This window comes from Camelus bactrianus, chromosome 24 (assembly GCF_048773025.1).
Source record: "Camelus bactrianus isolate YW-2024 breed Bactrian camel chromosome 24, ASM4877302v1, whole genome shotgun sequence".
In the NCBI taxonomy this organism is placed as follows: Eukaryota; Metazoa; Chordata; class Mammalia; order Artiodactyla; family Camelidae; genus Camelus; species Camelus bactrianus.
This window is the reverse complement of record NC_133562.1, coordinates 16,339,977-16,366,603: the sequence shown is the minus strand read 5'-3', so window position 1 is coordinate 16,366,603 and position 26,627 is coordinate 16,339,977. Positions and strand designations below refer to the sequence as shown.

Genomic DNA, 26,627 nt, shown 5'->3' with positions numbered 1-26,627 from the left:
AAATCTAACCAAGGAGGTGAAAGAATTATACACAGAAAACTATAAACCATTGATGAAGGAAATTAAAGAAGACTTTAAAAAATGGAAAGATATTCCATGCTCTTGGATTGGAAGAATCAATATTGTTAAAATGGTCACACTGCCCAAGGCAATCTACAGATTTAATGCAATCCCTATCCAATTACCCAGGACATATTTCACAGAACTAGAAAAAATCATAATAAAATTCATATGGAACCATCAAAGACCTAGAATTGCCAAAGCATTACTGAAGAGAAAGAAAGAGGCTGGAGGAATAACTCTCCCAGACTTCAGACAATACTATAGAGCTACGGTCATCAAGACAGCATGGTATTGGTACTAAAACAGACATATAGACCAATGGAACAGAATAGAGAGCCCAGAAATGAACCCACAAACTTTTGGTCAACTCATCTTTGACAAAGGAGGCAAGAATATACATTGGAATAAAGACAGTCTCTTCAGCAAATGGTGTTGGGAAAACTGGACAGCAGCATGTAAAACAATGAAGCTAGAACACTCCCTTACACCATATACAAAAATCAACTCAAAATGGATTAAAGACTTAAACATAAGACAAGATACAATAAACTTCCTAGAGGAAATCATAGGCAAAACATTATCTGACATACATTTCAAAAATTTTCTCCTAGAAGAAATAAAAGCAAGAATAAACAAATGGGACCTAATGAAACTTACAAGCTTCTGCACAGCAAAGGAAACCAGAAATAAAACAAGAAGAAAACCTATGGAATGGGAGAAAATTTTTGCAAGTGAAACCGACAAAGGCTTGATCTCCAGAATGTATAAGCAAGAAAAAAATAAACAACCCAATCCAAAAATGGGCAGAAGACCTAAACAAGCAATTCTCCAAGGAAGACATACAAATGATCAAAAAGCACATGAAAAAATGCTCAATATCACTAATTATCAGAGAAATGCAAATCAAAACTACAATGAGGTATCACCTCACACCAGTCAGAATGGCCGTCATTCAAAAATCCACAAATGACAAACGCTGGAGAGGCTGTGGAGAAAGGGGAACCCTCCTACACTGCTGGTGGGAATGCAGTTTGGTGCAGCCACTATGGAAAACAGTGTGGAGATTCCTCAAAAGACTAGGAATAGACTTACCATATGACCCAGGAATCCCACTCCTGGGCTTGTATCCAGAAGGAAATCTACTTCAGGATGACACCTGCACCCCAATGTTCATAGCAGCACTATTTACAATAGCCAAAACATGGAAACAGCCTAAATGTCCATCAACAGGTGACTGGATAAAGAAGAAGTGGTATATTTATACAATGGAATACTACTCAGCCATAAAAACCGACAACATAATGCCATTTGCAGCAACATGGATGCTCCTGGAGAATGTCATTCTAAGTGAAGCCAGAAAGAGAAAGAAAAATACCATATGAGATCGCTCATATGTGGAATCTAAAAAACAAAAACAAAAACAAACAAACAAACAAAAACAAAGCGTAAATAAAGGACAGAAATAGACTCACAGACAGAGAATACAGACTTGTGGTTACCAGGGGGGTGGAGGGTGGGAAGGGATAGACTGAGATTTCAAAATTGTAGAATAGACTACACTGTATAGCACAGGGAAATATACACAAAATGTTATGATAACTCACAGAGAAAAAAATGTGACAATGAGTGTGTATATATCCATGAATAACTGAAAAATTGTGCTGAACACTGGAATTTGACAAAACATTGTAAAATGATTATAAATCAATAAAAAATGTTAAAAAAATAGTGAGACACCCTTAATCAATAATTAATATATGAATATAAACCCATCAGCTATGTCCACATGACAGACCTGCAGACTGAGTCTGTGCAGCTCATTCAAAAGGATGCCAAGTAGGGCAGACACCAAAGTCTAACAGAAATTCCGGGACCTTATAACCTCCTTATCACTAAGATCTGTTTCTGTGTCTTGGGTGGAAATTGAATTGATCTGCCCTGATCTTCTCTTCATAAGGTCTTGTTGATTACTGACTAGAGCAAATGCTCTGTTGGTTGCTGGCGACATGTTGAGTCTGTCCTTTGTCAGGAATTAAAGTTGAAATAACCAATCTGTAATTCCAAAAGATACTTCTCCCTTTTTAAACATTTTACCAAAGGAAGCTTTCTTTTCTTTTCTTTTCTTTTTTTTAACCACAGACAGGGCACCTTCTGAAGGTTCCTAAAATATCTGAGATAGGTCCTTTTGGACATAAATCTTTCTTTGCATGTAGCATTTCCACTTCTGTTTCTCTCACATTTGTTTTAACAAACGCTAAGCCATTATATCTGTTTTTTGTCTCCTCCTTTATGGTAGGCCAAGCCAACCAAATGACTTCTTCTAAGAACTGATTTCAAGAGTCTACAGAACACTTTTCTACAAGTGTCAGGGTTGTATACACACTCACGAGTTCTCTGCATGTGTCTAAGGTAATGATAACATTGTACATCTAATGCCTTACAGATGCCAAGCTGTTTAGAGGAGCTTTATATAAAACAATTCTTCAGAAAAGCAATCACTGCCAGGCTCATCTTTCTAGTGTGTCTTTCTAGCTTCTCTGCTTGTGCCACTGGGCTGCTGGACCAACGACAAGAATTTCCTGTTCCCAACAGCTCAAGCCCAGATTCTTCCTACTCTTGGCATTCAGGGTGCACCGCCATCCTACGCTTCCTTAAACAACCGCTCCGTTCTTCCAATACTCCCCAGGGAAGGCCTCCTGCTTCAGCCAGGTTGTCCTCTGAAGGTCACAGAACAGGCTGTAATCAGCCCTGCCCCAGTTCATCGTCTTCATCATTTCTGTTTTTCCCTTTGGCGGCTTCTGCAGATACCCCCAGCACTTCCAGCCCATATCCTGGTCCATCTTCTCCAAGGCATCATTCAGTCTCTCCACTCCATACCAATTCCTCCCTCTATTGCATCTTGATTTTCTAATTAGAGAATTTGGGGGGTAATTGTACATTTTATAATATTGTCTCCATTTACAGAATCCTCTAACAATTCTATGTATAATTCTTATCTCCCCAAGAATAAGGACCTTGAAGGAACGGGCCATGTCCTAGGTGAGCATTGTTGCTCTCTGTTGCATCTAATGCTCAACTCGGTGTACATCATTTAAGAGGTTTCCCCAACTGGAATTAATTTCTCTGCTCCCTGCAGGACTTTCAGGTTCGATGTTGTTCATTCAGCTATTAAAACACTTATCACAGTTGTTTCCCACTCTATATTGTGAGCTCTGGCTGAGTCTCCGTCCCATCTAATTCATCTTTTTATCTCTCAAAGCACCTAAGGTAGCACTGTGTGTAAAAAAGAATTGAATAATAGTTGCTAATTAAGTTTCTATTAAATTTCAACTGTGTTTAACACGGCAGCATTCCCTGTAGCCCTCTTTTGGAGGAACAAACACTTCCAGAATTAAAAATCATTATACTTGAAGAAATTGTGTTGACATTTGCCATGGGGGAAGAAAATCACAGTTTGATGCTTTCCTAACCCCTTTATTCAAAAATAATGGTTAAGTCTACATTTAAATACAATTTAATCAGCTGTGTTGTCAGATATCAGTATTTAAGAGGCATCTGCTATATAAAAATGCAAAAATAGACACTGAATGTAGTCAGTAGGTATAAAAATGTTCATGTATCAATGAATATTGTGACACTGTTCTCAACATAGATTTCACACCAACATTAATTTCTTGACTTTAATATCTTTACAGATTAGTATATGTGTAACTGCCAAAAGTAAAATGAAAATTAACTGTACTGTAACATTTAAGGAAATCTCATAAAATCACCAATCAATAACGAATTCATTTCTTTATTTTTTTCCTTGCTATTTTGATTTAAGTCTGACACTTTCTTTAGAGGGGGCAGAACTTTTGATGGACTCAGATGATCACAAGAAAACTTCTAACCAGCCCTTTGAGCAATTTTAATTAGAATTCGGTCCAAAATCAATCTCTTAAACTTAGCAAAAGCATCTGCCATGTTCCCCCACCCCTGGGAACTTGAGCTGAAAATATGAACATTTTCCTGTTATAATACTGCTGCGTCTGTGTAAAGTTAAAATAGCTTCTGAGGACAATTTTCAACGCATTGGGAAGAATTATGGCTGCAAAAATGCAACTTTCAGAAAACAACACTGATTCCTCATTCACTGATGGGCTGCACTGCTCGCTGCACACAGTGCCTTCTCTCTCAGCAGGGGCGTGAGGCCTTGAACTGCTAGCTTCCTCTCAGTCTCACTGCCTGGCAGTGGTCAGAATATAGCACACTGCCTGCCGAGTAACACGCGCTCCAAAGTATTTCTTTTTTAAACATTTATTTATTTATTCATTTCAATTTATTTTTAAGTGATTTTTTGTCTGCTTTTGGGGGATCATTAGGTTGGTTTGTTTGTTTGTTTATTTAATGGTACTGGGGATTGAACCCAGGACTTCACGCATGCTGAGCATGTGCTCTACCACTGAGCTATACCCTCCCCCCTCAAAAGTATTTCTTGAATGAATGAAAGAATGAATGGAATGAATCAAAGGACATAAAACCTTGCCATAGTCCCTTTATGTTACCCTACCTGGACTAACAATAGTTACAGCTTCTAGATTAGAATGTTCTCCTAATACAATGATGCCTTTGAGCTCTTGTGATTCATTAGTGAAAAGTGAGTAATACAGAAGCAGAGGATCCAGGAAGAGAACTTAAAAAAGGCCTTTGTGCAAACAAGAAAAGCAAAATTGTTGTCATATATATATATATATAATTTTTAGAAAAGGCACTTCTATCTGCCAGAACATTCTCTAAAAATCTAGTTCTAAGGAATTTACAGTATGAATGGAGCTCCTCTTTGATTTGTTCCTTATGTTCACTGCAGCTCTTGTAGAACCAATGTCAAAGTCCTGCAAAGTCTTTCCCCCGATCTTATTTGAGGCTCAGATTCTAGTTCATGAATCAGATTTTTGTTTCCTGCTTTAGTGAAGCCTGCATCGTTTGGTCCCTGACCCTACACTGGCCGGGTTGTCATGCTGTGTAGACCAGCGCATTCCTTGTGAATGGTGCGTCCTGTCATGAGCCTAAACATACAAGCCACATTTTTTATCCCATGGTATATATATATATATTTATTATATATATATTTATATATATATAAATATATATATATATATTTTTTTTTTAGAAGAAAACTCTGTCTTAATTCTAGAGAGTCTGAGGTTACCCTTGTCATACATATCAACCCGGCATTTTGGATTCAACCAGTGTTGAATTCAACAGTGATAACAATTCCAAGTTGCTCCTTTGATGGGAAAACACACTCGCTGAAAACGCTGAGTTAGCTGCAACGTTTGGAGGCCAGGTCTGATTTCTTTACTAAGAATACAGTGCCAGTTCCCACATAACTTTTCTTTCTAAAAACATTTTCTGCTGAAGATAGACTGTCATAATACATAATGATCTCTGAGAGATCTTGTTTGTAACCCTATGTGATCATCTGGAGAAGTGAGACCCAGAAATTTTTTCTGGACTAAAGGCTAGCATAGTGTCTACTTATCTTCCCTTGATCAAGAAAAAACAGAATCTGGAATTTGCAATAAATAGCTGATTTTTTTTTTTTAAACAATGCTATTTTCATGAAATAGTCCCCTGGAGCAATTCAGTCACTTCAAGTGGGTGTTTCTTTTTTTAAAAAAAAAAGTCCTTCAGTGTGGGTTCCCCTTTGGCCAGCCACCCTCTCTGAAAGCTGGTCTCTTATCCACTCTTCTTTTCCCAGCGAAGGGACCTTTTTTCCAGCGAGGAGTTCCCTTTTGGGGCTGAGTAAAGTTGGCCTGGGGATGGAGTGATTCAGAGGGAGCCGTCTTCCTCCCCTTTTTTGTGTGGCTCTCCGGTGTGTTGTTCCACTGTTTTGCTGAACTTTCTGAAGTGGACCCCAGAGTTCTCCCAGCGCTGCCTCTGCTTATGGACAGCTGACTGACTAATTGTTGTTCTTTGTTGGGCAGATGGAGGCCACCATTTTGGTGATGTTCCTCCAGTTAATTCTTCCCTATGTCTCTAGAAGATGCTCCTTCTCAATCCAAATCACCAGTGTTTACTGGGTTCTTCCTCAGCCTTCTTTTCCTTTCAGTTTGCATTTCCTTGGGATAACTCACACTTTTCACAGCTTTACCCACTTAGACACAAATGAATTTTAAATCCACGTCTCTACACGAGACGTTTCCCCTCATTTATCTACCTGCCTACCAGGCATCTTTACATGAATGGCACACAGAAGCTTCCAACTCAAAATGTCCAAAGCTGTTGTGTTCACCCTTCCCCTATATGAACCTTTCCCGTATTTCCTACCATCACTAATGACATTACCATCCATCCTGTTGCCAGAACCGGAACCTCAGACCATCCTGGATATCTCACTATTCTCTGAACCTCCTGCCCAATCGCTAAATCATACTGATTCTATTTGTGAAATATCATTTGGGTTTATCCTCCCTTTTCTTTCTCACCGTGATTGACTGTCACTGCAACGTCCTTAAAAAAAATGCTTCTTGCCTGGCATCTGCAGTGCATCGCCTTTCTGCTGTTCTTCTGGTTTGGGGTCCTTTGCTCTCCAGCTGTTCTTACAGACAGTGGCAACAGTGCTTTTTCTAAAATTCAGATTGACTAATCCATTGCCTGATCTTAATTCTTGAATGGTTTCTCATTGCCTCAGTATACATTTTAACCTCCTTAACACAATCTTAAAGATCTTTTATGCTATTTCTCTCTGTCTGTCCAGTCTCAGTGCATGTCACTTATTCTAACACATTTTATGCTTTACGCTGAGTCATTTTCAGTTACCTAAGACTATCATACTTTCTTGCCACTCCAATACTTCTGAACTGACGTTTGCTCCTCCCAGAATATTATTTTGCATTTGGATTGGGTAGCCCTCCCCTCCAATCTGCCTGTCAAACTTGGGAGTCATCTTTCAAGTTTCAGCTCATTTATCTTTCCCTCTATTAATCCTCTGCCCTCTCTATTGTGCCTTTTGGGGTTTATGTTGTGGCATCTGTCACATGAAATCATGACTATTTGCTTGAGTATCTGGCTTTCTCCTGCACTCTGTGAGCTCCCCAGAGGTTACACCCCTAGATCTCAGACAGGAGCTGGCACATGGCTAGTGACAAAGTAGATGGCGAATGAATGAAAATAGGAATAAAAAAAAAAGATTCTCTTCATTATTAAGGACCACTCATTTGACCAATGATTCCATGAAAGGTGAAAATGCTGAGTCAAAACTGCAAGTAATTGTGTTTTTGCGTTTGTTTCAACAGAACGCTGATTGGAAATTCTCTCTCTATTCGCAGCACAAAAGCCCTTGAAAACATCAAAGATACAACTTTCTGACAATAAACGGTTTGGTCTGAGCCTCCAAAAGTGACACGGGCAGAGAGGAGTAATGAAAAATGAGAAATTGAGAGGATTGTAATGCGAGTCACAGAATGATGACCTCTCCGCTCCAGCCTTTGAAAGAAATGTTTCCATTCGCCTGATCTGTTTGCAGGGAATCATCTGGCACTGTGTTTGCATAAAATGGTGACTTACAGTCACCTGGGATTCAAAATGCTTTCCACCCCAACTTTTAATCCTTCTCTCTCTAGTTTTTCCTTATCAAAAATGATTTCATGATATTGCCTACAAATAGTCCAAAGCAGGACAACCTCCACAAAAGAAAGCAGTTGGGGCTGACAAATCACTATTATAAGGGCCAAAGAATGGGTGCCTGAACTTTTAAAAGGCCCCAAGGTGTAGCAGAACCGAACTGGACAGGGTGCTACTCTTGGTCCTTGTGTTCTCGGCCAAGCTGATCTCTTTAGGATGTGGTTTCCTCTTCGGTAAAACTAACAGATTGTACTTGTCACTGGAAGATGTCTAGGCCTCCTCCCAGCTCTAAAATTTGGTGACTCAATTCAGAGATGAGCTTCTCTGGACCCAGGATAATATTAGAAAATTCATGATCAAAGAGGTGGGGGAGTACGCAGAGGAGTAAGAGCTCACAGAATTGTGCGTACTTGTTTTCAAAAGCAGTAAGAGTATATAGCATGAAGGCTGATTTGTTAGAATTGATTGATGCACTGAGAACTCGCCCAGCCATGATTAATTCTCATGGGTATAATAAAATCTTCATTTAGGTGAAAGTATATAGGGCTTCATAATTATAAGGTAAGAGCACAGTGCACTGGTGGGGAATTGTTTACAGGTAAGCTGAGCATCACTGAAAAGGTCAAAGTGTAACAACGTTTACTGATGAGTGTAGGTGCTGCAGAATTAATGACAACAACCTTTCCTTGTTTATTGCTCCTCAATATCACAGCATGGGCAGAGAGGATGCTCCCCGGTTCATTTCATTTCTGTAGGTGCCACCTCACCATAGTTATCCGCCCCCATGTCCTTCAAGGATGCATATTTCCTCCAAGCTTTTCCTTTGCTAAGAGAATGACCCAGGTTCTCAGGAAAGAAATAAGCACCTATGAATCAAGATTTATAGATCTCAATACCTGAGACTGGAGAAAACTTCTAAGAACAAATAGGATCACATCCTCCTCCACCTGATAAATTTTTATTACAGGTGAGTGAACTGGTGTATAAGACTGGAAAGGATCTGGACCAGAATACACTATTTCCTCCGTATATGATGTACACATTAGGAGGTGAATGTTTGTAAGCAAATAAAGCCATGCCACGTCCCTCTAAGGATACAAGAATTGTTAAGATCCAAAAGAAGAAATGTTTACTGGGTTGAGATTTATTTTTATGAATTTTATATTTTCCTAAGTGTATTTTGAGCACACTTTGTGAATTTACATAATACAGGAGATACAAAAAAAAATCTACATCTCATGATTTAAAGATATTTGCAATTACTATTTCCTTCTAAGCTTTTTCTATCAATATATCCTCACAATTATGATCAACTGCACACTTTTGTGTCCTCACTGTTATCGCTACATTATGACATCAGCATTTTCCCTGAATCATGAACACTTTTCACAGATATCATTCTACTCTGTGTAATGTGAGGAGCTCATAAATTTTTCACACGGATTAGCTCACAGAAACCTCTCAGCAATCCCAAAACACGGCCCTATTATTATCCTCATTTAACAGATGAGAACAAATAGTTAAAGAAATTAGACATCACACTGTTTACATAAAGAAGTTTGGTTTAGCTCATAAAAGACATGTACAACAAGATTAAATGCATAAATGACCACATAGTATTTTGTTGAGCAGACTTACCAGAGTTTTCTTAACTCTTTCCTGTTTGAGTGTGCATTATTATTCACAGTGTCCTCCCCCATCTCCATTCCCTTGGACCTATCCATCTTTCAAGTGCACCTCAAAGCAACCTATCTGTGCCACCGGCACTAGAGAGACAAATGACCACACCCCACATCCCAAAATGGAGCTCTGTATGGTCATCTCAACAATGAGGGAATGCGGGTCATTTTTTCCCCCAGCACATTGTTTCAGAGAAACTTTGTGAAATACCTTAGGAGTATCTGAAAGAGTTCTGGATTATAAATCAGGGTTTTAGACTGCCAATTAGCAGTCTGGTTTGTTCTTTGTCATTTATTTAATCTCTCCAGCCTCATCTCCTAAGATGTCAAAAGACTTCCAGGAGGAAAACACCAGCCCCTGGGAGAGAAGGTTAGTCTGACTCACCTCAGTTCTCATAAAGACAGCCTCACAGGTGAAATCTTTAGCCTACAGAAGCCTCCTCCGTACTTGGCTAATAGCCTTTGTCACTTGAATAGGACAAACTGACGACATAAACACATTGTAATCAATAACCTTGTTGCTTAACTCTTCTGTCAAAAATCCTCTGATGCAAACTCCAAGAAGGTTAAAACTGGTTGAAAATAAAACTTAACAAAGTACAATGTGACCTGACTGATAACAATAAATACAGACTCTGGGCAAAACTGGGGTGCAGACTAAAGGATATCACCGAACTCTTCAGAGTGAAGGAATTTCAAATGCCCCTAAGGAACGTTACTGTTGATAGTTATTCCATTTTTCTCAACAGTCTTGTTAGTCATCCCTAATGGTTTGAAATTTTACTTATTTTCAAAATGGAGTAATTCAATATTAAAAATATACAGGACAGAGGGGTGGCTATAGCTCAGTGGTAGCGCACATGCTTAGCATGCATGAAGTCCTGGGTTCAATTCCCAGTACCTCCATTAAAAAAATATATATATATGCATATATTTATATATGCACACATACATACAGGACAGTACAAAGTCATGTTAACTCCACAAATACTATTGTCTGATCAGTGATGAGAGATAGTGGGGCACTAGGCAGTGTCACCTGAGTCAGAGATCACAGGTGGGGAAAGCATGAATTACACCCCAATGACATAGATGAGTGTTACTATGAAACAGGAAGTAAACTGAGCAGTTGCTACAAACAAGGAAATTGATAAGCTACTACAGTTTTTCCTAACACAATTAAAAAGTTTACGAGTTTATCTTGAGAAAGAAATGCTTTCCTGGCACAAATTCCTACGCGTGGCATAACTCCCTTCTGAAGGTATCAAGTGACATTTAGCACAGTGTTACTGCAGTTGTTCAGTGTCATTCTTTATTTTCCCCATGTGCCTCATCTTAACGGTAAACCTGAACAGCACCCAAGGGCACCAAATGAAACAGCTGCTCAGTAATGACATTATATGCGTGTGGAGAGGGCAGGGAAGAGTTAACTGAATGAGCTCCAGGTACGTGATTCAACAGACCATAGCACTGGGAGAAGGTGTCCTGGCACACTCTTAGCACAGTCAATTCAGGGTTAAATCTTTTAATTGCTGCTGAAAACGCGAATATTCTGTATGGTTGATTGAAGGAAGATCTATATGTTGAAATAGCAGGTGAAAAGGCAGCAGGCTGACATTCTGATGGAGAAATTAAGAAGCCTGATTTATATTCTCACACAGAGATGGGTCACTCGGGTCCACAAAGAGACAGATAAGCTTTTTTTTTTTCCAAAAGATTTTTGAAATCGTGATTTTACAAGTTCCTTAAGGCGTGAAAGAAACACTTTGGGCCTAGAAATTTTTATGGCTAGGTCTCACCTTTACACTATCCAAATCCATAAAAGAACCTCAGAGATGCTTTTGTCAAGTATCTGAATATTTGAATAGATGGACTGATGGGTCCTCCAGGGTTTTAAATGCTTCCAGTAGATGAAGAAACTGACCAAGTAAGGTTATTTGGTATTAGTCTTCTGAATACTAGAACTTTACTTTTTTTCAGCATTGCTAAGGTAAAGTCTTTTGTCCAGGTGACAAATTGTAAAAGGCACAGACACTTATTAAAGCCACTCCTGACTGTGATAGCAAAACTAAATCATCATCATGGCTCAGGCTGCCTACAATTTACCTAAATACCAACCCAGTTATTTAGATCTATAAAGTGAGGAGGACGTGGTATGGCTTTTTTTTTTTTTTTTTTTTTTTTGGTAAGACCTAAAATTGTAATTGAATCTGTCAAAAGAGCAGGATGTTTGGTTTCATCAGGGATTGAGAAAGCTTTCTGGGTTCCCCTTAACTGGCATCACAGCCACTTAAAGATCCAAATCAGAGGGATCTGGAGCCACAGCCACTTCCAGATTCAGCACTGTTACAATCCTCCATCTTGAACTTCACTATCAAGCAGAACCACTCCGGAAATAATCTTCCTCTCTGAGTATCAAAATGCTGCCTCTCTGCCTTTCTCCTCCTTGATCCATGCAATTCTGTATCTTCTGACCTACTGATGCTGGATAAGGTGCATTATGAGCACCAGTAAAGAGGCATCCAGCAAAACTGAGAAGTTTGAGTGTTTCTGGAAAACTCCCACAGGAAGCCAAGAGGTCACGAGAAGAGAGAAGGGGGACCCTTTGGGATAAACACCTCTGTGCTAAGAGTGCTGGTTACAGTGACACACATTTCTCCCATCTTTCCCAGTAGGTATTTACATTGTTGCAGAAGGGCTGAAACTGGGAGAAAACTATGAAGTCTTTTTTTTTTTTTTTTTGGTGTAAGCTTTGCTTAGAATGTCCATTTTGGAATGAGGCTAGAGAATATTCAGCTATATCAGACGGATTTCTAAAGAATTAAACTAAAAAAAGTATACGGGAACCCCATTCTTGTGGTCTGTCTAACTCGGCATTATGGGATCACTTAAATCTTCTCATGTTTTATGAACAGACTACTGCCCTCCATTCCTGCCTTCTTTAAAATCATCACCCAGAGGGATCAAGATATCCATACTGCATCGCATGCAGTTCCCACTACCTGTAGCTACAGCCGTGCTCCTCAAGCAAAGCGATTTATAAGCAAAAGAAGTTCTAAAGAACCTGGAAGGATGAGAAAGCTACTGGATAAACAGGTTGCATCTTCCTAGAAACTTGGAGAAAAATACTTTTTTTTTTTTGCTGAATGAAACAAAGATTTATTTCAGAGTAAATGCAAACACATGAGAATTCAAAGAACTTGATACACATGGTGGATCATTTTGAACTCTGGCTCTGGGCCATATGCCCTGTGAGTGTGCATTTATTCTCCGTTTTGGCTTTGTTTCCTTTAGGGGCGGGGTTTAGATTTCAGAAGCACTAAGTACCCTAAGGAATAGAGAACAAACCCCTTGGAATGCCATAAAAGGCTTTCCATGGCTGGGTAACTATTTATCTCTTCGAACTCATTTCGCATCACTCTAGCCTCAAACTCTGGCAATACCAAACTGTTGATCAACCCCTCTGCTATCGTTGCTCATGCTAGTCCTTCAATCTTGAATACCCTCCCATCTTTCTTGATCAAGGTAACTCCTACTCACCTGTCAAGGCCCAATATTGTCCCCGCCTTCAGGACATCTTCACTGAGCACCTTAACCCCACAACCCATCACTTCTGACATTATGACTAAACCATCACGACATGTACCTGGCTTCCCAGGACACTAGTCAAAGACGGGGACTTGGCAATGTGTGGTTGTCCAAAATATCAACTACAGGGTCTTACTCAGAGATTTAGGAACCTCCGACTCTAACAGACAGGATCATGTAATTTTGACATGAGTCCCAGTAATGAAATAATAATTTAAAAAATAGGCATATGGTTCATTTCTCTTACTGGTTGTGAAATTATTTTGTTGTAAAACAGTGAAATAACACAATAAGTTAAATCTGATTTTCCTTTTATTTTGTATTTCGAGAACATGTGCCATCTTAAGAGCTAGGCAACTACATAGCCTTCAGGATTTAAATTTGTTATACCAGCATTTCAGCCACAGCAGATGATTTCCAAAGAGTTGAAGCAAAAAAATCCAAGAGCCCTCTAGTGGTCAAAATAATATATGCAAATACTCATCGATACTTAACTCAGTATTTCTCCCTCTGAAGAACTGAAAAGATTTCAATCTTCTTTTACACAAATGCTTGCTTTGATTACTTTTTTAAATCACTATTATATTACATAATTTTTTTAAGCATTTTGGGAAAGCAGATGTTTACCCAAATCATTTAAGTCCACCACAAAAATTAGCAGCCCAAACCACACATTGATCAATGAGAGGTTCTGACCACCATCGGCAATCCTAAATCTTGTCCACATAGGAGGAATTTAATTCCTTCCCTTGCAGTTGTTGGAAGAAATGATAGTAATGATAAGAAATGATATTAAAACCACTCAGGATAGAGAAAGGATCTGGTCAACACCAGCTGGATCTTATAATGTGTTCCCCTTAAGCACAGAGTTGGAATTTAATGTGTATCTTCCTAGACTTATAAAAGCATTGTGCGTGTGTGTGTTCCTAAGTTGTGATTTTGATGGTTGCATAAGAAACGTGTTGGCTTGTCTTTTAGCAAACGTGTCTCTAACTAAGCCAGGCAGCAGTACTTTTCATTTGCTTCATCTCTTGATTACCAGTAATGGTTTGGCAGAAAGCCTGGAGTCGTGTCTCTGCCTTGAAAGTTGTCAAGCGCTAACATTTACCCAAATGCTGCACCACTGATTGGTGAGGGGATTTTTTTCTTGTTTGTTTTAATTCAATTCCTATATTGCCGTATTAGAAAGTAAAGCTTGTTTAAAAGACTCCCACACACATTTTGATTCATCCATTTGGTGCTGAAGAGAGGATGAAGTTTTTTTGTTTTGTTTTTTTGTTTTTGCAAATCTGAAACTACATACTTAACTGTTATAGTCCTAAATCTTTGTGGACCACCCTGCAAAAGCCTGTGCTTATTTATTTAGAAAGTTAGCAACATCAGAGCTCAAATGCTCAGAAAAAATTTTCTGTCCTGTAATTTCATTTCTTACTCAGAATTTTAGTGCTTATTTTCCAGTTTTAGACAGAAAGAAAATGTCCATCGTTTTCCCTTTTGTATAGTGATGTATGAAGAGTTACCACGTCAGTCAATGTCCCTACGTTTAAAAAAAAAAGTTACGTACAGTTAGCATCTGTGAATGACCTTCAAGAAATTCAGCCCACTGCAAGAAATGTTATGGGTAATTCTCCAAAGGCACACTCTAGTGGAGTAAGTTATTGCCGAAGACAAAAGTAGACGTTTCTGGAAAGCTACATTGTGTCTTTGAGGCCACTGGGGTACCATATAGGAGACTGGAGCAATAATTTACCCTTGTGCAATGAAAAATATAATGAAACTTGCACACTAGGATCCTTTGCCTCATTAAGTTAAACACTTCCCTCATGTCATTTTAAAGGAGAGATTATAATACTGTAAATCTAAGTAACTTAGATTTATGTTCTGGTGTCTGGCAAATGGTTACACAGCGTATTTTTCAGCATTCCTAATGCTTAGGTGCTAGGCAATTTCAGAATGTAGATATAATTGCCTTCATAATTTGGCAGGCGAGGCAGAGGTGAAGTTGTGCTGTGCGGTTATTTACAGAGTTGCAGAGGAGCAGCCCTGCAGTGCTGAGAAAAAGATCTTCAAATCCTCCTGCAGTGAATTTTTAGCGGTGTTGGTGACATCATTATAGTTTCTGAATCTTTTTATAACCGCCAGGGAAAAATATAAACAAAAATCAAACAGAGGAAAATATGTGTGCTATGAATTTATGCTGTCCACACGTTTGATTGAATGATTCCTCTTTCTATGTAGCAGAAAGAAGGTACATTTCCCCCAATAATTATCTTTCTAAAAAAATATATTGATTTATCTCATTCTCTTAAAATCAAGGGAGGAGAACTGGGATGCTAATGAATGAAAAGCAGAATAACGTCACATTCTCTCTGTCACACCTAAGTACCCTGATACCTGTAAGTGAACCGAACGTCCAGAATTTTCTTTGAATAGAGTTGCTGGTGGCGTAGAAGTTCGTGGAACAATTAGTTTGTTTTAAGCAATCACAGCACATAATTGAATATAACACACATTCAAAAGAAAAGAGTGGACATTTTGTTCTTGTTAGTCTATTACGCTTCTTCTTGCACAGAAAAATTCCCATAGATGGTAACTTTCGTAGAGCATCTTTTGAAACCCAACAGTTTTTTTTTCCTTTTTAAGCTTTAAAAATCTTGAACTTAAGGGAGGTGAAACAAACAAACAAAAAAAAAATCAAGAAACAGATGTTGAAGATGACTTTTCTTTCCACATGGTCTTCATAAAGAAGATAACTTAGCCTAATAAATTATTAATGTATGATCAGATTCTAAAAATGGAGTAACAGTTTTAGAGCTTCCAAAAAAAAAATGGATATAATAGTACAAATCCCTATTGAATTCTGGGTTCTGAGGGACACAGCCAGGGTCCTAGCAGTGCCTGTATCACAAATTATATGCCCGAGTAAAGTTAAACAAATGTCCCTGGCTGCCCTATCAGATTAAGATCTGATTTCTGTTGGTGTTTAAAATTAGTGTCACTTATCAAGAGAATACAAAGTACCCAAAGGTAAAGATATTTTTTGAAGTCCTTATAATTCTCAGCTTTACGTTCTCAAAGTATTACATGAGCTATGTGGTAAATATTACATCATCACATTTTTAATTACTAATACAATCAACTGGGAGTGATTTAATGCAGAATTTATCAAGTGTATTAAAGTATATGTTAAAAATTATATATATAATAATGTTGATATATATGTTTATATATTTAAATTATATATATTTAAATTATACACACACACACATCTATTCAAGTTAGCTTAAGAAACACTGGGTTAAAGAAAATCAACCATGTCTCTTTAGTGTAAAATTTCAAGAGTCTCTAATGCAAAGGTCACCTTAATCTCCAAGAGAGCGCTACGGTATACAGTATTTCCCAAATTCATCTGACCCAGGACCCTCATCTTTTTTCTTTTTCTTTCATACAGCATTTCCTAGAATTATTGCCCCAGAGAACATAAATTGGGTTTGCTGAGTTAAATTAAAATCCAAAAGACCTTAAAATATTGGCTTAATAATTTTTCAACTTTTAAGTGTCCCATTAATCTCTGAATCCCCATTTTATCTTGTTAATGCTTAAACTAAATGCAAAGCAAGAGTAGAATATTAGTGTGATGTAAATGCTATTCAAAACTATGCATTTCTTGCTCACTTTCACTAATTATCAGAGAAATGCAAATCAAAACTCCAAACGTCCTACACCAGGCAGAATGGCCATCATTAAAAAGTCCACAAATGATAAATGCTGGAGAGGGTGTGGAGGAAAGGGAACCCTCCTACACTGCTGGTGGGAATGTAGTTTGGTGCAGCCACTGTGGAAAACAGTATGGAGATTCCTTAAAAAACTGAAAATAGACTTACCCTATGATCTAGCAATCCCACTCCTGGGCATATATCCAGAGGAAACTTGAATTCAAAGATACATGAAACCCAAAGTTCATAGTGGCACTGTTTACAATAGCCAAGACATGAAAACAACCTAAATGTCCATTGACAGATGACTGGATAAAGAAGTTGTGGTATATTTATACAAAGGAATACTACCTGGCCATAAAAAAGAATAAAATAATGCCATGTGCAGCAACATGGATGGACTTGGAGGTCATCATACCAAGTGAAGTAAACCAAAAAGAGAAAGAAAAATACCATATAAGATCACTTACATGTGGAATCTAAAAAAAAGGACACAGATGAACTTACTTACAAAACAGAGACAGACTCACAGACACAGAAAACAAATTTATGGTTACTAGTGGGGAGTGGGGGTGGAGGGATAAATTAGGAGTTCTGGATTTGCAGATGCTAACTACTATACATAAAATAGATAAACAACAAGGTCCTACTGTAGAGCACAGGGAACTATATTCAGTACCTTGTAATAGCCTATAATGGAAAAGAATATGAAAAAGAATACATATATGTATAACTGAACCACTATGCTGTACACCTGAAACTAACACAACATTGTAAACCAACTATATGTCGATAATACAGATTGTCATTCCTCTGTGGCATTTCCCCTCAGCCTAGTCCTTTTCTTTGCGCCTAGAAGTGGGGGCTGGGGATTAGAATTACATTCAGTTACTTGTTCTCCATTTCTCTGCTACACGTGGTCACTGCTTAGAGATGGGAAAGTGGTAACGTTTCACAACTTCTCTCTACAGTCTATGGAAATTCCCCTATCAGAGGCTCTTTTCCCTTTCCCAAAACTGTCCGTGGGCACAACTCCCTGAGAGATAAGTGTGAGGAGAGGTTAAATGCCAGGATTCCCAAGGACCAGAAAAGCTGAGAGAGGAAAGGTCACAGATGCTCCAGAAATGGCCAAGATTTAGAGACCCAAAACCGGCTCAGTGGGGCTGAGAGTCAAAGGATGAAAACAGACCAGAGACGTTAGCATCAATTTGCAGGTAGTATCAGTATGGACCAAATACTGTTCACAGGTATGTAAGAGTTTAAATCTAGATCTCTGTTGGTCTGGAGGTTTAGGGCCATCTACCGTCCATGACTGTGGAATTCATTAGAGCTCTTCATGAATATTCCTGCTCTTTCTCTCTCCAGGCAAGTGGAACGACTGTATTATTCACCCAGCTGAAGTCAGGTGTGATCACGTGGCAAGCTTTGGCCAAGGGAATGTGAGCATAAGGAACATGGGTCATTTCCTGGTGAAAGCAACAATGTGGAGACGGGCCTTCCAACCCCGTGGCTGATGAAAAATTTGCCTGAGTGGGAAGGAAACCTTGGTTTTTATAAGCCACTGAGATTTAGGGGTTGTTTTTTACCCCCAGGAAACCACATGTAGTATATCTGGAGCACTTCGTATGTCTGCATCTTAGTTTTATCGTATAGAAAAGAAAATAACAACATATGTCTCTTACCCACAAAATAGTATGAAACATTGGATGCATTTTAGGACAGAATCGTTACACTTATCTGAGGTGTTAAAAACAACATCTTTTGGTGAGTAAATATGTTTCTACAAATGTGTAGGAATGAACCATCTAAGACTAGAAAGTTCATATGTATGAGAAGACACATTTCATTCAAAATGAATCTACATCTTTTAATAAAATTAATAAAGGAATCTGTATTATTGAATATATATATCAACAAACTATGATTAATTCAGCGAATCCATTCTTTCAGCACCCAGAAATGTGTGCTATGTAGGAATGGGGTAGAAAAGTCAAGTGAGACCAAGACAGAAAAATAATAAAAATAATTCTTATCGCTGTCTTCAAAACACACAGAGCTTTACAAAGCCTTCATGACTCAGAGTGTCTCTTGAGTCATCTTTATGCCATATTCATCTTGCAAGAATGCAAAGTCCAGCTTTATTTATGCAAATAAATGCATTTTTATTTTATGTTCAGATACAACATAGCTTCCTATGTGATAAAAATACATTTTCTACGTAACTCTTTTTTAAAAATTTGTTCAGGTCTCTTTAAAGTGTTCTATAATAAAATATCTGCTAAACACTTAAAATTTAGCTTTCTGAGAGGAAAAACACTAATTGTTGAGGAAAGGCAAAGTCACTTTTTAACAAGTGTGGAGATTAGTAGAAATTAAATAAGAATATAAATGAGAGAATAACATAAAGCAATTTGCAAATTGCATTTCCATTGTTTTAACACAACATATTTCAGTGTCAGTGGCCAGTGAAGGGGTCTATCTCAATTTCATGGTCAAATGCAAGCGCAGGTAAGGCACAAGGTATGAGCCTGGTAGGGATTTCTTGAATTAATAAGACAAATTAGCTCAGCTGCTTGGAAGCTACAATTTAAAATCAGCCAGTTTTCAAGAGCTAGTCTTAATTTCTTTGATTGATGAGGTAAAAAAAAAAAAAAGGCCAATAATGTTATATTGTCACATTTTGGGTTTTTTTAATATATATTATTTTCACATTTTGTGATGAAGAAATCTGTGTGTTCATCTTAACAATGACTTGAACATTAGAGTTACAGTCAAAAAAAATTTAAGATAAATTTTAACTCCATTCATATTAGGGCTTTTTGTCTTTGTGGAGGTAAAAGAGCCCCATATAAGGAAAAACATAAACCAAGTTTCTTATTTTTTTCTAAATCGCAGGAGTTTGTATATCAAAGGCATATAATATGTGTGTGAAAAGTTTATAAGTGTTCTGAGGAATACGAAATTGGTTAAACATCCTTAGAATTAATAAGCTGTATTTCCTCTTCCTCTGATTCCCACCAACTCTATTCAGTTTTTAACAAATAAATGCAGTTTTCTAAACTCAGCATAGGAAAAAGATTAATACTGTACTTTAAGGCCTTAAAATTTTTTAAGGAAAAAGTTTAACCGACTTGAAGATTTAGGGTCACAGTGTCATATCCCGTAAGCAAGCCACCGCTTTCCTTCTAGCACACACTGCGATCGGAAAACAAGCCAAACAACCATCGGAACCAATCTGATGGTTCAGATTCAGGCTGTGTGCAGTGAGATGCTTTTAATTTTGTTGTGTCATCCTGACTTCTTCTATTTGTGCTGTCTAGCATTCTGGGCTGGATTTGTTGGAACATGTCTATTTTCCAACTCGATGACTTCCTTTCTGATTATGAATCTCTCTGATAATACACAGCTAATTTATCATACTTACACTTCGACCATCTCTTTTGTCATCACAATCAAGTTATATAGTCTCATTTGGCAAAAATGAAAACAGATAACCTTCCCCCCTCCACCACCAAAGTAACAATAACGAAAAATTTTTAACTGATTCTACTTGACACCAAGGATGACAAATGATCACCATTCTAGACAAAGAGCCTAAGGTGAAAAGAATACGATGTTTAGAATAAAACAGAATAAAGTCAGAAAGGAGTGGTTGAGGAAAACCTCCCTCCAAATTGTCGTGTGTTCACTCCTTAAACATGTATTGAATGGTTTCTACGTGATGGTCACTGAGAATAAACGTGAGTAAGACACAACACCGGCCATCAGGGCCACCCAGAACAGGGGGTGAGCTACACAGTGAATGGACAGGGGATGAGATCCACATCGAAGGAGAAGTGGGATTTGCCCACAAGGAAAATTGTGCCCACATTGGGCATTCTGGGCAAATAAAAAAGAAACCAAAAAAAAAAAAAAACCACCACCAGACTAGTGGGTAGTCAAGCAGACATACAACTGTGTGTGGGTTTCTCTGGAGGCAGCGATCACAGGGGACTAACGTAACGTGTTGGAGGTAATCAGTGGTTGTGGTGGTGATGTTAGAGACACGGGTTGCGGCTTTGTGACACAGTAAGACATACTAAGGAATGTATATTGACGGGAATGGTGAACCACGAGAGATTTTTAAGGGGGGGAATAACCCACTTGCATCTGCGACTTTAGAAGACGGGTGTGCTGGTCCCAGTAGGGGGATATGTTGGAGGGTAGAACCTGGGGACAGAAGAACAACTGGGAGACCACAGGAGCAGCCAAGTGAGGGGATGAAGCCCTGAAGTTGCAAAGAGAATGGAAAGCGGGGAACTTATTTACGATGATTTTTCAAATGTGGTGATACTGGATACGGGCCAAGGGAAAGCGAGAAGAGTCAAGGTCAACAGCTGAGAGTGATGGCCGTGGGGGTGGATTAGAGAGACTGAGGGGCCCGAGAGGGACAAATAAAAGGGCTGCTAAGTGTTGTTGACAGCTCAGATCAGGCTGGAACGCGGGGCTCTTCCAATCAGAAACCTGCATTTGCAAAGTCCTCCAAAAAGCCGAAACAGACCAGGCCACAACTGTAACCCCAAATCAGACAAATGGACAGAGATCATCAGTCGCCTCAGCAGACTGCCTGAGAGCTTCTCTAGAATGAGGAATATCAACAAAACGAGCATAAAAGCAGACGAGTGAGTTTCTATTTCTAGTCACAGCAACGAGATAATTCGGACCAACACTCCCACCGCGGTAACGGAAAATATTTAAAATGTAGAACAGCAAAGAGCCAATAAGATGGTGAAGACACGGAAATTCAGCAGAAGACCAGAACTCAGAGGGAGATGCCCGTCTTTGAAAGGTTTTGCTCCCGGGCATCTGAGTATCAGGAACGAGAGGTCTGGGAGACCAGCTGGACGCCGGGCGGCCTTACGAGCTTCGTGGGAACGACAGGGCCCGTGGCCGTCAGATGAGAGCTTTAACACGCTAGCCCAGCTTTCACTTGGGACCTCAACAGGCCATCACTTCCCTCGGGGTAGACGTGAACCCCCAGTAAACCGCTGTTCCTCACACAGACCTGAAGCCTAGCTTCTGGCACTCGTGTTGCCCTTTGACTAAGGTGATTCTGGCCTGGCATTGCCCCCAGGGGCCTGGCAGAAGCAAACTCAGACCCTCTTTGGAGGAAACCATCATCACCACTAGCTCTCAACTTTTTCTTACCAGTAATTTAAAAAAACACATTTCCAGCAGAGTCAGAGGTAGCCAAGCAACCAAGCAAACAAGACACCATGAGTGAGAACTGATAGGAACAATAATTATAAGAATAAATCTCAGTAATTCTTGAGATATGAGAATTAGCAGACATACGTCATAAAACGACTTCACTTGCTACGTTTGAAGAGATAACATCCAAGCTTGGTGACGTCAGCAGGGAACTAGAAACAGTGAGTGAGTCACAGGAGCAGAGAAATGTTCATTGGCCCCCTTGTCAACACTATTTGGCCACCTAAGTTCAAAATTCTTACATTTTAGAATTTTTAAATTTTGTGTTTTTTTGAGGAAGGGGTTTTCTTTTGACACACTGGAAACAAAAAAAAGCCCCACACTGATAAGCCTAATATAATTTTACTTATGTGCATAATTCAATCAGAAATATATTAGTTAAGTACAAGGTAAGTTTACACGTGTTTGTGTGTCCTTGTGTGTACGGTGCTCACACACACATGCGCGCGTGTGCGTGCCCTCACTAATTTCTTGGGAGACACCTATGATTCCTGCCAGGCTCAATCCTCTTGCCAACAGTCCAGGACAGAGCTGGGTAAGGCAGGGAGGACATGCGTCCAATGTCACCAGGGAAAATGTACAAAGGTACCATCCGCTCGCAGAGAAGTGAAACTTACCTGCAACTCTTACAACCTAATGGGTTAATTATGAGGATTAGGGAAGGTTAACTGTGATCTAACGAAATGGTTGTAAGAACAAGTGCCTCTCTCATTTTTCACTGTATCAGAGTAATACGGTCCCTTATTTATCCTTACCAAAGTTGAAGGAAAGGTTCATATTAAGTCATTCACTGTTTGCACGCAGGTCAGCCAGCTTAGTTCACTAGATTCTGGTCTATTTGACAGAACAAAACCTGGCCAGTTACATGCAACAACTGTTCGGCCCCACACTCTGTAATAAGAACGTCAGCACGTTTATTTATCCCATATAAAGTAGAATTTCCAGTTCACTCCACGGACTCTGTGACTATTATGGACAGTATTTATTCAGAAGGAACACTCTGCAAGTTTGGAAAAGCTGTCTCTATGAGAGCCAAGAGGTCACTGGACAAAACAAGAAACCAAACCTATACATGGTCAAAACATGAAGACGATTAAAGTTTGTCATTCTTCCTTTGAAAAAAAAGAGTTTTGAAATCCTTAACACCCAGCGAGTCAGGAGCAAATCAGACAACTTTCCGTCCCACACCCTCAAGCTCGTATAATCAGAACGCCTCTATTTGCTTAGCAAGTATCAGCTTTTTTTGGAGGAGAACCTGCTTGGAATTAATGAGGCGACACCAAAAAATAACTTCTATTAATAAACTGTTCTCTTCAATGGAAAATTGCCTATTTTTCTCATTTATTTTTTTCTAAAAAAATAGTATATCTTCTAAAGGCTCCTTAATGCACTGCACACCACCTCTTTCCCCCTTCTTTTATTATTTTCTTTTCTCATTTTTTTTAATTAAAAAAAGCCGTAGTGCCAAGCGAGGGAAGTAACTCTTATCTCCTGATAATATAGTCACATCCAATGGCATCCCGGACTTAGTAACATTTAGTCAGTGTTGTGACATTTAACTACCAACGTTGTAATTCAAGAAATGCCGGGTGTTTAAGAGAGTTAATAGAGAAGAAAGTAAGTAAGGGTAAAGCAAAACTGAAGTTACAAGGTCAAGCTCACAACTATCTGAAATACTTTGTTTCTTTCTACTTCACAAACTGTAAAATGCCAACTATCTCAAGAAAGGGAAAGCAAGTTCCAACGCTGGAAAATCCTCACTCTCACGTTTTCACTCGCACCCATAAAAAAAGAAAAACTCAGCATGAAGCTTCCCAGAGGAGCAACGTGCCTGACACCAATCTTTCCACTTACCCTAGCGTACGCACACCATGATCTCTCAAATCCTTTTAACTCCAGCACATCCCGAACGTATACGAATTCTTAGCACATTCACTTAAAGAAGAAACCTCAATCAAACGGTTAATTACAGCAGAGATGGCAACAGGACTCTGTGAAATGCTGGGGAGAGGCGCGAGTTTAAAATCCAGCTTCTGGATCCTGGTGTGTACAGTGTCTATCTTTAACTTGAAAATGATTTGGTTTCACATTCCACTCAAGTCCCACTGGCAGACGCCTTTGGTAAACTCACCAATGGCAGCCTGTCAAACGCCCGCCCTCCACCCCCCACCCCCCACGCTCAGGCTGAGCTTCCGCTGTTACAGCTAATGCTGATTTATTCAGCTGTCTCTTTACCTGTCTCCGCTTGGGTAAAAGGAGATGCTTTCATTGATGGCTATTACGGAAACACTTGGGAGCTGAAGACCAGCCCGAGGAGGAGGGCTCACTGTGCTCTCCCCACCACCATCCCCTCCCCCTGCTTGCTGCCAGAAACCAACTGACTTCCAAACTTGGCTGTCTGAAAAAGAATGTTCTCTGATTGGCATTCCTGGAAGCAGAAAGCGAGGCAGCTCAAGTTTTGTTCTGTTACTCAGCAGGAAAAAAACTTCCCAGGTATACATAATCCAAAAACAAGTAAGTTTCCTGATTTTGTGTTTTCTTAACTTTGTGGAGAAACGGGGCAAATATTTGGGAGGCATTACAAAGATTTTTCTTGTTGCATCGCGTTTAAGTTTTAATGTTCACATATAATTTTACCCCAAATGGCCGTAGATGTGGGGGAAAAAAAAAGAAAGTGAAATGGCAACTCTTTTGTTAACAGCTGAGTTTTTTCTTATTAGCAAATGAGTGGGGACCCATTACGGGAAGAAACAGTCATGCTGCCTGCTTGACAGTATTCTAGAGGCAACTGTTCATTCCGTGGCTTTGCTGCGAGAGAAACCCTTGCTCCTAGGAATTGTGAAGAAACTGATTCAGGTGTCCTTTGTTTTACATTGCAGACAGCAGGAGGAGAGGGTGCAGGAAACACTTTGATCTCCCTGGCAAATCTTTTCCAGAACTGTCTTGCAAACTCTGGTGAGGACTGGGAGGGAAAGTGTGTGTGTGTGTGTTGGGGGGGCACATATAATACACCTCCACACCCATGTCCGAACAAAGAAAAACTGAGTGAATGGAAATGAGGGGAAAATATATTTCCTCCAACAGGATCTGGCCAGAATGAATCATGTGGAGTCCCTTCAAATCACTACTCATAAAGTTGTTTTAATATTGATGTAGTGGTTACTGGGGTCAGATCCACCACTGCAGAAAATAATTTGCCTCTCTTTGTTCAAAATTGTGAATGTACTTTGTGCAATGTGATGGGTCAGACACCTTCTTGATAGCCCTGACAGAGGGTCTGTAATTTCGGCAGTCAGACCCACGACAACCCCAGGCACCTTGGGGTTTCCAGATCTCCTCCGGCGGTGGAGGCCAACTCCAGGCAAGCGTCAGCTGGCTGGGCTCAGGGCGGTGGTGTGGGCACAGCTGCTCCTTGCAACTTGTGCAGCCGTCTCAAAATTATCCAATGGCAGAAGGCTAACTCCAAAAAGAAAGCTTGCTCTTTGTTTGTTTATGGTGGGTTTGACATTTTCTGCTGGAGGTGATCTTTTACCACATCTGAACAAGACCATTTTCGGGAACCGTGAGTGAACACTTGATAACCTAGCATCACATTACTAATTTATTTCAGGCTAATTTGATGCCCCAGATAGACGGGCATGCTACCAACCTGCTCACTCTTTTGCCTGTTACTGGATGTCCTTGAAAAAAAAACCAAAAAGGTTATAAGAAGGAGGGAGAGGAGAAAGAAACTTCCCTTACTCTTCTTCCAAAAGCCAATTAACTAAGGGAAATTTCAAGCTCTATGTCATAATGATAGATAAAGGCATCCGAATGCCTTCAGAAATAAAGAGAACAAACCACTCACCCAGAGAGCACGCAGCCCTGTCTTTGGGGTTCTTCTTCCCTCTGTCAAAACACTCCTCCCCGAGGCTAATGGATGGTGTCAAAACACATGTGAGCTAAGAAGAGTGGACAGAGTTGGCGGTAGGCCATCTGGTTCACATTCGGTCACACTACTTACTTCCATGGTACCTTTGAGTGAACATTTATATGTAACCGACACTCAGGAGATGTTTGTTGAAAATGCTTATGTAAAAGTGTACATTTTAACCCAAGAAAAATGGTTAGACATTGGCTCACATTTTAGATAATATATCTTGCATTTGTCTGAATGATTTGGGGGAGAAAATTATATCTCTTTTCAAGCCATCAATCAAAAGATTATATGGAGGGTATATTAGGCACTGAGCACCTCTACTGAAGCAAAAAAAAAAAAAAAAGAAAGATCATTATGCGTTTCGTGTCTGTGTGAGTGAATGACTCTAAATACCAACTTGGCATATTCTGCTAAGATTATTTCTGTTGATCTTGCTGGCTTCTGAGGGAAATAAAGAAAAAAGGAAACATTAGGCCCTCCTAATATTTCATATTAACTAGTAAACTAAAACAGTTTTCTTCATTGGGTCGTCACTCGCCATTCCTTAAGAGTACAACAGTCATCAGTCACGTATCTCCGTAGGTTTCCAACTTCATCTCCTTTTATATTTTCATCTGTTTCGATCCATGAAATTCCAGAACATTCTGCAAGGGTAGTGACAGCATTAGTCCAAACCCAAGGTTAAGTGAGCACACGGGAATTTTTTTTTCTTCTTTCTTCCCCCCTAACCTTCACAAGGCAATTGATAAGATTTATAATGGCTAGAACTCAGTCTTTATCATGAGTAAATGTTATTTTTCTCTT

General features: G+C 39.3%; 1 protein-coding gene and 1 long non-coding RNA gene across 20 annotated transcripts in view; one reads left to right on the top strand and one right to left on the bottom strand.

Moving 5' to 3' along the window:
* DTNA (dystrobrevin alpha) overlaps positions 1–26,627 on the bottom strand; it is a 294,094-nt gene that overhangs the window by 197,787 nt on the left and 69,680 nt on the right. For 8 of the 18 annotated variants that reach the window (XM_045510816.2, XM_010947160.3, XM_045510815.2 and 5 more), the window contains exon 1: positions 23,759–23,983. The exons of 2 other annotated variants lie outside the window; for them this stretch is intronic. The gene's annotated coding sequence lies outside the window, so the exon portion shown is untranslated. Of the gene's footprint in view, positions 1–23,758; positions 23,985–24,139; positions 24,272–26,627 lie in introns of those variants that run through there. 8 more of the 18 variants (XM_010947172.3, XM_010947174.3, XM_010947176.3 and 5 more) reach the window with 5 other exon arrangements.
* Positions 24,124–26,627, top strand: part of LOC123614515 (uncharacterized) — a 29,885-nt gene continuing 27,381 nt past the window's right edge. For both annotated transcript variants that reach the window (XR_012502043.1, XR_012502042.1), the window contains exons 1-2: positions 24,124–24,418; positions 24,784–24,859. This is a non-coding gene — a long non-coding RNA (uncharacterized LOC123614515). The remainder of the gene's footprint in view (positions 24,419–24,783; positions 24,860–26,627) is intronic.